Source organism: Eucalyptus grandis, chromosome 2 (assembly GCF_016545825.1).
Source record: "Eucalyptus grandis isolate ANBG69807.140 chromosome 2, ASM1654582v1, whole genome shotgun sequence".
In the NCBI taxonomy this organism is placed as follows: domain Eukaryota; kingdom Viridiplantae; phylum Streptophyta; class Magnoliopsida; order Myrtales; family Myrtaceae; genus Eucalyptus; species Eucalyptus grandis.
Genome location: NC_052613.1, coordinates 47,910,385 through 47,923,351, shown reverse-complemented (window position 1 = coordinate 47,923,351; position 12,967 = coordinate 47,910,385). Strand labels below are relative to the sequence as shown.

The window sequence follows — 12,967 nt, the reverse complement described above, 5'->3', positions numbered from 1 at the left end:
TTAAAAGTTTAAGTTTGTAAAGTGGGTTGTCTCTAATTTGAACGTTAGAGTCTGGCTATCTGCAAAAATCTTTGCTTATGGACAAGCCTCCATTTTTTCTTGTTCACGCAAGAGTCGTGTCTTTGACACGTGGACAATGCTGGTGAAACTAAGATGAAGAAAAACTAGAGTCTAAAGCTACTCGTCAAACTTTGTTGAAGTCAAGGTGGACTGAGATAAGAATGGATGATCGAGAACTGACAAGTCTATAAGGAAAGAGAGCAATGCCATGTGAATGCTAGAGCAGGACTTATTTATTCAATTTAGAATTTCCTTACGTGGGAACTCAATTTGACCGGGATTCTTCTTGTTTACCTTTCATTAATTTGTCAGGTAATTTAGTTTCCATACTTGGCCAAAGCTCAGATTCTTTTGCTCATGTGATGAACATTATCAGGCTATATTCTTATTTATCTTGGAAAAGCAGTGCTTACTAAGAGCTTTAATTGGGAAAATATTCGATGTCTCAAATAGAACAACATATATTTGACCAAAAATTAAATAAATAGAGCAACAAATAAAATTAAAGAAAACAAGATTTAGAATAAAGCCACAATAACTGCAATATAATGTGCGAGTTGAATTACAACTATAAGAAAACTTTAGGTGCCGTGACATACCAAGTATGCGATAGATACTTCTTGCCTTTCGTTCCACTTAACTTATTCACAAGCAAGTTGCTAATCCAACTTATACAGCTCTTTCCTGAAAGTGTGCGCCTTGTGAAATGATTGACCTTGGCATAATCGGTCGATTTTGTCGGCAGATAATTGTCAAAAAAATTTCTTGTACTTGGCTAATCCAAACCTGAAATTTTCAATTTTATCAATTTAGTCTTATATCTTTTGATGATTTTTTAATGAAGTTCATCCGATCGATTTTATCCGAAAAATTGTAATATGATGATCTAGTTAATGTCACTTGTATTATGTGATATAATTGGCGCTACTGTGGATGATTTTTTAAATTTTTCTAAATTTTTAATTTTTTTTCCTTTGCTTTCCTTTCCTTTTATAGTGGTTTCTTCGCTTAGTTAACCGGCAGCGTAATATGAATCCAAAATCTCACTTAACAAAATGCATCTTTTTTTTATCCCAATAAAGTATATATTCCCATCTTTTGTTGAGTGATCACGTTTCAATCTAAACTTATAACGTCTTGGCAAGACCTTTTCAATTAGGGTTTTCACGACATCCTATGCTTTTGAAGCAAATCTTTTGCATGTATGCAGATTGATTCTGGCATCAAAGGATGCCATTCTTCAAGTGACTAAATGAAGGTGTTAATTTATCAGGTGACCAGAAGTACTTGTATTGAGTAAGATGTGCTGATTCAAATTTCATATTAAATACCCTTTGCAGACTCAATTCATACCTGGCTACACTAGTCTTTTACTCTGTAATTATCAGACCTTACAGGAGACATTGGATCTTGCTTCAATTTTTACTGCTGTTCATTGTGCCACTCAGCGTTCTTTTTTTTTTTTTCTTTTGTTTTCTTTCTTTAAGTTGTACATGTCTACAGAAAGAAAAAGTTGACAAACTTCAAGGCGGTGCAAAGGATGGAGATCCACAAGCAACACTCAAATCCGAGGTAATTTTCTTACAGTCAACAAAGATGACATGTATCAATTGAAAAAAGAAAAAAAGATGACATGTCCCTTTGCTAATAGACTGTTGGATATCTCAACTTGGAAACATTAAATAAATTTTGGCATTAATAACCCAGAAAGTGAATCAGATGGCATGAGATTTGGCAGGACTATCCTCCAGGCTCCAGTGCCAATTCTTACTTCATGCTACCAAGACAGGTCACGTTTGCAAACAAGCTATAAGTCTAATAATATGTTTGAAGGGATCCACTGACCTCCATGCTCATAATCCACTCCGCGCAGTTGGCACCGTAAATTCCACATTTAGCCCTCTGTGTCACAGAAACGAAACAATTAAAACACACAACATATTATTCAACACCGGCAGTTTTATTGGTAGTATGTTTTACCGGTTCAACACCACAGCTCCGGATAGCATTCCCAATTCTGATCACTTTATCGTACACTTGTTTGTATGTTTGCCACATATTTTTCCAGCCTGCTCTCAAACAGTCCAGATATCAAGGCAAGGAATAGCAAGCAATGCAGCAAAAACGACCAATTAACCACGATTGTACCTTTCCATTCACGATCTCACGTCGACCGAGCATATGGTTATCGGGATATTTCTCACGGTTATCCTGTAGAAGGATGTTATTTACTATCACAAGCATCACATCTAAAACAATCACTTATGCACAATACTTTCAGCGAAACAAAACAAAGGCAATCAATAGGATCGAGTTGACCAGTTGAATTAACCAAAATACACGCTCTACCGAAGCACCAGGCCAGAGAGAATCAAAGACTTGTTAGGTCTCTCCAATGAAATGAACTGCTTCACTAAAGTAACCGATCGGAATCACGCATGCAAGCAGGTCTTCGCATTCGACGGAAACACTATGGATTGCAGAAAGAGAGCATCGAATCTGAAGCACTTCACTTCATACGCATACTAAAAGAACAAACTTTAAGGACAAATCAAAACAAAACGATCAATTTCGAACCGGAATCGACAACTGAACTTCGCCGGAAGAAACTCACTCCCACTTCGCACCAGGCAACAAGACGCGCGCACACACTCAAAAGACCTCATCATCGCGCCCCCTTTCATCCAGCCCCAACCGAACCCCACGATGACGACGACGACGACGACTCACCGGAAGACGTCCCAGCAGCTCTCCAATCCGGGCACCGGCGGGGAAGCCGTCCTTGGCGAAGACGTGCTCCGGTACACGGGGCCGACCGACGGCCTCCGTCCCTGGCCTCCTTCCCTTCTCCACCTCGATCAAGTACTTCATCTCCGCCGCGTTCACTCCGTCCACGCGCAGTCGCACGCAACCCTCCCTCTCTCTCGAGCTCTCGAGCTCTCTCACCTGCCGCCGTCGCTCTCGGCGCGTGCGGGTTCGAATCTCGATCGGCCGGAGTTTCTCTGTGGCTCTGAACTCGCCGATGGATGGATCGATATCGAGGGGGTGGGTGATCTGAAGAAGAGCGTGGAAACGAGGCTGAGGCTCCAGGATCTCGAGAGAGAGAGAGAGAGAGACTATTTCCTGATTTTATTATTTAAGTAAAAAAAATTGGTCAGCATTAGTTGGCGCAAGTTGGGAAAACTCGTGGATGACGGTGTCGAGAGTTTTGACGCCGAGAGAGAGAGATCAGATATGGCTTTGATTCGGCGGCGAGAGTTGAATTAGGTTGGGGATTGGTCAACCTATTAGCGATTGTTTTATTCATTGTTTACCATTTCCTCCAATTTGGATCAAGATTAATTTTTTCCCAATTCCGTATCATTGAGAGTGATCGTCGTATTCGACTTGCTTGGAGAATGGGACTGAACTGATTTATAATAATCGACTAGGGCCTATTTTAGGGGTGGTTCTTCGGTTTGATATCCAGCTACGAGGACTTTGGATTGTTTCTATTTCTAATTCCAAGGGTCGGAATTGTTGGCTGATTCCGTAGAGTTCAATTAAGTTGGGGATTAGTCCACCGATGAGCGATTGTCTCGTGAATTGATTGTTTATTCATCATTTAACGTATCTCTAATTTGGATCGAGGTTAATTTTTCCGATTACTCTCTTGTTAGGAGTAGCCCGAATCCAATTCGACTCAAGAATATGGTGAAACGCGTGGATTAATCGACTTAGGCCCATTCTATGAGAGAATTACTTCAGTTTCAACTTTTCTATTTTAAGGGCTTAGGATCGGTTCGATTTATGATTCCAAGAGTCTAAATTATTCATTGATTTTACTCAAAAAAAAAAAACCAATTCAATCAAACCCAATCCGAGCGAACTTGCTTTAAAATTGGATTTGAAGCCTTTTTTGAAAAGAAAAATATTTTTGCATAACCACTTAACTAATATATGTTTTTATAATGAAATGGTGTAGTTTATATATTTGCATAATAACAAGTGCTAGAAAGGATATTGTTATTATATTATATAGTGACACTCTAGTATAAATTCGCTTGATGTATTGTCCATTTTCATCCATTCATATAGAGCCGCATATTTCTTATGTTTAGTCACCCACCTTGAGCAAAAGATATGCGGATCAAGCTGAATAAAACGCTAGGCAACTCCTCTTTCTTTGCCTCAGACTGCATAACAATGTAAGAAAGAAAGCAAAATGGCAAAAGTCTTAGGGTGCTTTTCTAGAGTAGTTTATCTGAATTTTCTGTTTGTCAAATCTTATTCTAGGTTAACCGAACGCTTCCTAGGACCGGTTTAATTATATTAAGGAAATTACTTGGAACATATTAAATCTATTATGTGAATTCCGACTTAATTTTAAAATTTAAATTATGCAAATACAATTAATTCTTTTTCAATGATTTTCTAATTTTGTCCACCTAGTGCCGTCCTATATGGTTAGGGATCCATTGTGTACCATTCCCCTCAAAACATCTTCATTATGAGAAATTTTGTAAACTTTTTGATTTCTTTCTTTCTTTTTTTATATTGTTCCTGATCTCCTTCTCCGTTATTAAATTATTATTTATTCATCTTCTTTTTAGGCCATCCACCTGCGCCGGAAATGGTCGGCAGAGATCATTGAGGCCTCGGTGATAGCCAGCTAGGTTGTGCCCCTATCTAGATGATTTAATTACGTTGAGGAAGTCCCCAAAACATATTAAATCTATTATATGAATTCTGATTTAGTCATAATATTATTAATTTAGTCAATTTAATTATAATTCTTCGTTACTGAATTATTAATATTTTTTTTCCTCTTTCCTCATTATTCATCTTCTTTTAGGCCATCCGTCAGCGCCGGAAATGGTCAGAAAGGATCGTCGGAAATGGTCAGCAGGATCGCCGGCTAGCCTTTGCCCATACCTTGATGCTATCCCCGAATCCCTATCGAGATCGGGCTTCTTAAGGCAGTGGGGTCATCAACTCCATAGACGAATCCTGCGGAGCAGGTCCTTCTGGAGCTTGTGGAGATGTCTTCATGTATCAGCGAGTCATCGGGTTTTCGTCCGTGGGGGGCGACGGAGATGATGAGCTCAGGGCCATGGACTCTGCAGCTTGAACTTCCTCACCATTGTAGCCACCAGGGGAAGCATCCGAAGATGAATCCAGTTGAAGATGATGATCAGTTATTTTCTGTAAGGCAGAAAATAGTGGCGCCGGCGAGGTTCATCGGCCACCGCCGAGGCTCCGATGAGAGTCGCAGACTTTCTCCAGGCCTGGGTGAGGTCTCCGACCATCGCCGAGTCCCCAGTCCACCGCCCAGCCTTTGCCGGGGACGGTAGGGCAGGAGAAAAATGAGAATGAACAGTGATGTCTTTTTGTCGGTACAAAGATGATGGAGACATAAAGAAGAACAGTGACAAGAAAACGAAAAAAGGTTAAAATGAAAACAAAATCAGATAATTTTATAAAAATTGTAGAATCATGCAATTTGGATTTATTTCTTGCACATCACGAAAGACTTTCGACAATTAAAAAAAAAAAAAACGAAAGACGATTAGTAGAAAGGATGGGAAGCACTTATTGGACCTCTATGCAAGCATTTTCCGGCTTAAATTAACAGAATGAATTATATTGAAAAATTATTAAAATATTTATGGCTATGTAGGCTAAATTAGAAAGTTTAGCATTGAATTAAATTTTATTTAATAAATTTATGAATTTTTGAGTAATTTCCCTTATTATATAACCTTGTATTGTTGGATAATATTCCAAACAAGTATTCTATCAAAGGGATTTATTTTTTGAGTGATTCTATCCATGCTTCCAATTGTTAAAAACATATTAACGCTATATTCTCTTGGTAAGCTCGCTCAATCTCTACTAAATACAAAGTGAATTCTCAGTGAGGTTTTAAACCTCAAACATTTTATCCAGAGATTTCATGAAAGCCCCATATAAGTTGTCAAAATGAATTTGTGTTTTTGTCTATTCCTAAATTACGAATAAAGTCGTAACTTAAAAAAATTGACGAGACCACCAAAAGGGTTTCTTAAAAAAAAAAAAATCACTCTTTCTATGATAGAATCTTTCCAACTTTTAGAAAATCTGAATTCACTTTTATAAAATTGATCAAATCTTCAAAAGCTGTTTTCTTCGTTACTTAGGCTGCGTTTGGGAGTGGCATTTGCAAGCCACTTTGAACCCTCAAAAGCCCTTTCGGCTAATTTGTGGGTGTTTGGTAAAAATTTCAACCCCATTTGGGGAATGCCAAGCATTCAAGGCTGAAAGCCCCGCGGTGGGGGGCTGCCTTAGGCCAGCCTTCTCGCATGCCGGGCGAATGCTGACTAAATAAAAACTTCCTTCCCAAATTGTCCCCGTTGATTTTTCGTTTTCCCTTTTTACCCTAACTGTTCATCTTCTTCTTTCTTCTTCGTGAGCGAGTTGTCGACGAAGGGCACGCACTCGCCGGCGACCGTCGCGCCCGCCACGCCGACCCGCCGCCCCACGACCTCCGCCGCGGCCGCACGACCCTTCGGCGAGGTCGCGTGACCCCGCTTGAGAGGTCGCCGCGAAGAGTCGCGGCCGCGACCATTTGTTGCGAATGCGAGTCGCGCGCCGCGACCTTGCGCCGCGATCGGATGGAGTCGCCCGCGCGACCTTCGCGAGAGGTCGCGACGCGGATCTGCGTCGCCTGGCCAGTAGCGACCTCCGCCGGAGGTCGCGACCTTCGCGCAACCCATCGGTCGCGACCAGCCGCGGCGTGACCGGATGGGTGGCCGACCCCGCGACCTTCGCTGGAGGTCGCGGCCCAGCGGATCTGGGTGACCGGATATCTGCGTGCGTCGGCCATGCTCGGGCGACCTCCGCGGAGGTCGCGACCTTCGCGCGACCCATCTCGGTCGCGAGATCGGTGCGACCACGGCGGCCGCAACGTTCACACATCGCGACCGGATGGGTCGCCGGCGACCTACTGCGGCGCGGTGGGTCGCCGGAGGTCGCCGGGAGTCGCCGCCGAGGCGTCGGATCTTGCTTTGCCCTTCTTGTTTTCATTTTTTTATTTTTTTTTTTTTCTTTTGATAATTTTTTTTTTCACAAAAGTCCTTTGTCCCCCAAACACCATTTTACTCGAAGGTACTTCACAAAGAACTTTAAATTACAATTTACCAAACACGGTTTGCATTTTGGAAAACACATTTAACTCAAAGCGCCTTTGCATTTTCGTAAAACTTTCCCAAAGTCTTCCCAAACGCACCCTTAGTCAACTTTTTCCATTACCTTATTCACTTGCAATGCGTGTACTTTTTTCCGGGTGGTTGGTGCATAAGTATTTTATATGATAAAATAAATCGAAGGAAGCATCATCGTCCTACAACGTTATTAACATTTAGTTCAAGATCCAGTCAGGCAGAACATTAAAATCGACCATAACCACGCGTGGTCCATCACCAACGAGCAGGCTAGTGGTGCCACCCCATGGAGATAGAGTCGCACAATAATTCACAAAAACTCATTGATTGCTTCCCCTTTCGATCGTGTGCAGTTATGGATCGCATGTCGAAAGGATAAATTATCAAAAAATCCTAAACCTATTACGATTTTTTTTTATTCATCTTTAAACATTTTTTTGCGCCAATATAACTCTAAATCTTTTGTAATTATATCAATTAAGTCCATCCAATTAATTTTAACTGGTTGGCGCTAATTTGGACAATATTTTAATAATATTAACTTTATTTCGATTTTTTATTTTTATTTCTTTCCTTTGACTAGTTGCTACCTTGCCAACCCTGCGGGAAGCTTGGCCATGGCTCGGCGACCTAATCTAGGTTGCTCGTTGGGCCGGATATGGTGAGGGTCAAGTCTCGCTAGTCATGGGCGAGGCCGCCATTGGTGGATGAGACTCGCCCTTCTAAATCTAGTGAAGGTTGAGCCTCATGGGCCATGGGTAGGTCATGGCCTTGTTAGCCATGATGAGGGTGGCCTCAACATCATAAAGTGAGGTGTGCCCTCACTAGTGGCCCGACAAGGCGGACCTCGTCAGTGCTTGCCGCCAGTGGACGAAGAAGGAAGAAGAAAGAAAAAAAGAAGAAAAAATAAAAAATTCAAAAAAATAAAAAATAAAACATTATTAAAAAATTTGTCTATGTCAACGTTGGCCAGGCGTTGATCGGTCAAAATTGACTGCATTGACTGAATTGGTACAATTACAAAAGGTTTATGAATGAATTGAAAAAAAAAATTAGGATTGAATTAAAAAAAAGGATTTAGCATTGAATTTTAAAAAATTGCAGTAGATTTATAATTATTTTGGTAATTTTGCCCACATTGGAGAGACCATTAGGTTGGGCCGGTTGAACTTAAACTCATAATGATCCTTCCTTTTACAGGAATTAAGGAAGTTAGTTTCCTTCTTGAAAAGATGTTATTGCAATTGCCATACTAGAAAGCAGACCAAAGTAATTCACGATGGTTGTACACCACATTAATCATCGGGTAATGTCCTGATGCTGTCCGAAATTTAAGGCCTCTGACTTTTGAGCACGATATATGGTCATAATTCGAGCACGACATGATTTCAATTAGAGAAATCTGAATTCAGGAGCACGAGTACGACTAGCTCCAAATCCCAACAAAAGTTAGGCGAGCTATGGCCAATATTTAATGAAAATGACTTATCGTTGTACCAACCCGAGCTCAGACCAATTCATAACGACTCGAAGGATAAGAATATGACAACACCATGCGAATGGAAATACATATTTTATGACTCGGTGTCCAGTGAGTATGTGTACGAAAGAGGGCGGTTCTAGGAGTACAAATGTTCCTCAAATTTGATATGAGAAAATTTCGTTTTGGTGTGCACCATCTGAGCTTTTTACACACCAATATTCCGAATTTCCTTTTTTTTGGTACTGTTAAATCAAGAGTCATTAAAAAAAAGATACTCGCGACTTTTCATTATCAAATGTTATCAAATCAGAAAAGTCATCTTGCACACTTTCGTGGCAGTTGATATTGCTCATCTGAAGGTGCTTTCCTTGAGTCTATTATGGAAATATGACTTTGACACAACTTCTTGACCCCGGGTTCTCTTTGCGACTTAAAGCCGTAAAAGGCAGGCAACCAGATGGGTCCTTGACGTGCGGTGACCGGTGATGGAGAATTCGATTCTAGAAACACAGGGAAAAGGGAAAAGTTTGAAAAATCACATTTCCTGAGATTTCCATGAAGTTTCGAGCATTGGAGTTCGTCAAAGTATGTTAGGACTTCTATTTCAGAGCGCAGACTGAAAATAAGCTCAGAGAGTTAATGTGACAAGGGAAAAAAAAAAAAAAAAAAACCCTTCGTCCTCTAAACTAAGTCTGCTCGAGTCAATCGCTCACATTTTTATCTAGTTTGCACATGAGTGACGTTTATAACTTGTAATTCACTCAAGAGGAATGACTATAAGAAGTTTCCTCCAATCTATACATTAAAAAATAGCCCTAAAGAAAAGAAAAGTAAAACTCGAATTGATAGATTCAATAGTTTTTTGTTAGTGTGCCACTTACTCGTCAAGATTATCGTCATCGACCATTTCTGGGCACCTGCATGTTCAATGAGTAAATATTCGATATTCGATGCATCGATAGTAGACATGAAAAGAATAATGAGTGGATCAAACATCGCAATATTTTCTTACCCAGTTGCTTAACAAATGTCTTGTTAGCACAATTCATTTAAATATGAGAACATTCAATCTAGCCATACATGCATTTTGTCTCTGGGAATGAATCAACGCATAAATAAAGCAAAAACGAAAGATCATCCATCCCATCCCGTTGCCCAACCCCAACGTAAGAAAACTCGAATTAGATGGATTGATTGCTCGGTATTCAACTGCTTTTCTCTATTCATACATAACACATGAGAGTTTTAAATCCAACGGAAGATAAGGGTGGACGTGCCTTGCACGTCCATGTTGAGTATCCGTAAACGGAACGAAGAAGTGGTTTTAAACAAAAGAGACATGCTTGAAGACATGTGGCCTTTGCGCAAGCTCGGTCAGCGGAAAGACGTGTGGAGTTATATAAGAGAGAATATGACATCGGCATTAAGCATATTCTAAACAGAAATTATCCGGAAATGTCTCTTTAGTGGCATTATTCAAGCGTGCCATGTGATGTTTTCTTTTTGCTTAAAGAATAAAGGGTTTGGACGGTGGATGGACCTATATTTATAGCCGATGGAGTGCTCGGTTTAAGGCGCCGACGAAGGACCAACTCTTTCGCTAAGCCTATTCTTTATAGACCAGCCAAAGTTTCCTAAAACGGAGAATAAATTGAATAATCGAAGCTGTGACATTTGACTTGCAAATCAAATCTTGGATCACATGACCTCCAATCCGATCGATGCGTGTCATCTCATATCTTATTCATTGAAATGACAACAGCCTTGCCATTCTTTTATTTTTTTTCATAAGGGTTACTTCCCCCCTACCTATGTAGTTTGTTTTGCGAATCACCGAAATGGAATGGGAAGGTCGTTAGGGCATGGGCTCTAGATGACTTGCAGGATGAATGCAACTGTAGCGTGTGGAGTTTATTTATTTTATAGAAAATGAAATGATTTCTGAAAAAATATTTTCATTATCAACAATAGTCCATGCCTACACATTTATTGATCATTTATTTTTTATGCGATATGAGCAATGTTTTTTAGAAAAATATTTTCAAAATCTTAAATTTTTAGGAAACACATTGTATACTTGAATATCATTCAAGTGATTGTACTAACAAAGGAAAAAAAAAATTAACTAACACAAGAAAGGAGATTCCACGCAGGTATGCATAAAGATGTTCCCATTTTCTAGTCCTGATTTAACGGAAGAAGTAAAATCCTTATCAAGGTGAATTACTTTAGAACACAAATCTCATAATTTAGAATTCTATAAACATAAATTAAAGGTAGACAAACTCTACGTGAAAATTACCAAAAAAAAAAAAAAATCATAAATCTATTATAATTATGTCAATTTAATCATTTTACAATTGTGTCAATTAAGTCCATTCGACCAATTTTGACTAGGATAAATTACTATGAACATTAGCCGAACCGGCCATCTGGTCAACATTAACGTAGCAATTTTTTATAATTTTTGTTCTCTTTTTATCTTCTTCCTCCTTTGACTTATTTTCCCCTTGTTGGCTTGCAAGGCTCCAATGAGGGCAGCGAAGCCCTCGTCAGGTCTGGGGGTTGTGGGTGAGGCCAGCCTTGCCATAGGTGAACCAGATCTGGGCAAGGCAGGCAAGGGCTGTGAAGCCATCGTTGAAGCCCAGCCAGCCATTGCGGGGAAAAGAAGCAAAGGAAGAAGAGGAGAAAAAAAGTAAAAGTAAAAGTAAAAAAATCGAAAAAAAAAATACAAAAATTATAAAAGCTAACAAACATGACGAAGTGCCTGGGGTCATGTTAGTTCTCAGTCGGTCTTCCCCAAAGAAGATGAGGCCATCTTAAGAAAGAACGTCGACCCGTTTTGTCTAGTCGTTTTCTCTTTCCGCGTTGATAAGAACAAGTACTTGATGCGTCAGCTAGCTCGTGGCTGAAAGAATTCGATACCTTCTTGAAGCTTACAAACAAGTAACGGACGAGTCGACCAAAAATCATGCACCATCTGGCATGGCAATTCTCTTTATTTGTTTAGGGTTTTGTTCCTTGCACTTGAAGATGTAATATTAGTATAGGAGGTTCTTATATACTCCTACATGTAAGCGCACGCGCGCGTGTTTGTCTGGTTCTCTCGCAACTCTAGCTTTTGGTTTAAGTCCTCGGACTTTACTCCATCTCTTTGTTCATTTACATATAACCCAGTCTTTAATCTTCGTCCAATTCATCGGTATCGATTCATGCTTACATAAGCGAAATTTAATAAGCATGCCATGCTCCATTTTGCTCCAAAATATGTCCAGAGATCATATCATATACAAGTCAATATCTTGTTACTTACGCGAAGAAAGCAAACTTATAAATCTGTCAATGCAGGACCCAGCTCCGCTGGAACTGGATTGATTGCCCATAAACACCGCATCGGAACTATCAAATAAAGTATATTTGGACCGGTAGCTTAAAGTACATCAGTTACAATTTAAGTAGTTCTAGTTAGTGATTTCAAATGAAGATGAAAATACTTATACGTCAAGTCGAATCTGTCAATTTTTTATTTGCTCTGGATTGACGAAACTCGAAGTAAAACCTTGGTTTCCTTTTCACGTCACTTTTTCTTATAGCTGACATTAAATAGACTAAAAGATTCCTTTACATGGTTATTTTTCCAACATTACAATTCTACAGTTGCTTTTTTTCTCCAATAAGCGGAATTTTGAAAGAGTTTGTAAGTGTCAAAAAAATATTGGTAAAAAAGTTACCGATCACCTGATTTTTTTATACATTTTTGATAATTTTTACTGACACTTTAATGATATTTTTGAATTTCTTTTTCACACCTTCCTTGTGGTGCACTCATGGAGCAGCTAGACTAATTCTGGCGGTGCCATTAGCTCTTGAACATTCAACATTTTTGGACTCCAAGAGTTCTTCATTTTCTATCAACGCTCCAGACCGCGCTATCTTAATATCGTAACTCATCTGTTTTGCCTCCGTGGGGATGGCCACTAAGGGTGCGTTTGGGAGTAGCCTTGAGAAGCCACTTTGAGCCCCTAAAGATCTTTGGACCAATGTAGGGGTGTTTGGTAAAAAAATTCAATCCCATTTGGAGAATGCCAGCCTTATGAAGGCTGAAAGCCCAAGGCAGGTTGGGGCTGCCTTGGGCTTTTAGCCTACTCGGCATGCTAAGGAGGGGCTAAATAAAAAATATTTTTTCCAAATTATCCTCGTTGGTTTTTTTATTTTTCCGGTTTTGCCCCCACTATTTATCATC

The 12,967-nt window shown here is 39.8% G+C and overlaps 1 long non-coding RNA gene across 1 annotated transcript; it reads right to left on the bottom strand.

Moving 5' to 3' along the window:
* Nucleotides 1-1,743: 1,743 nt before the first annotated feature.
* LOC120289198 lies at nt 1,744-2,256 on the bottom strand. Its single transcript, XR_005547109.1, has 3 exons — nt 2,209-2,256; nt 2,041-2,129; nt 1,744-1,962 (listed from the first exon to the last, which is right to left on the bottom strand). It is a non-coding gene; the product is annotated as an uncharacterized LOC120289198 (long non-coding RNA).
* Between the last annotated feature and the right edge of the window lie 10,711 nt (nt 2,257-12,967).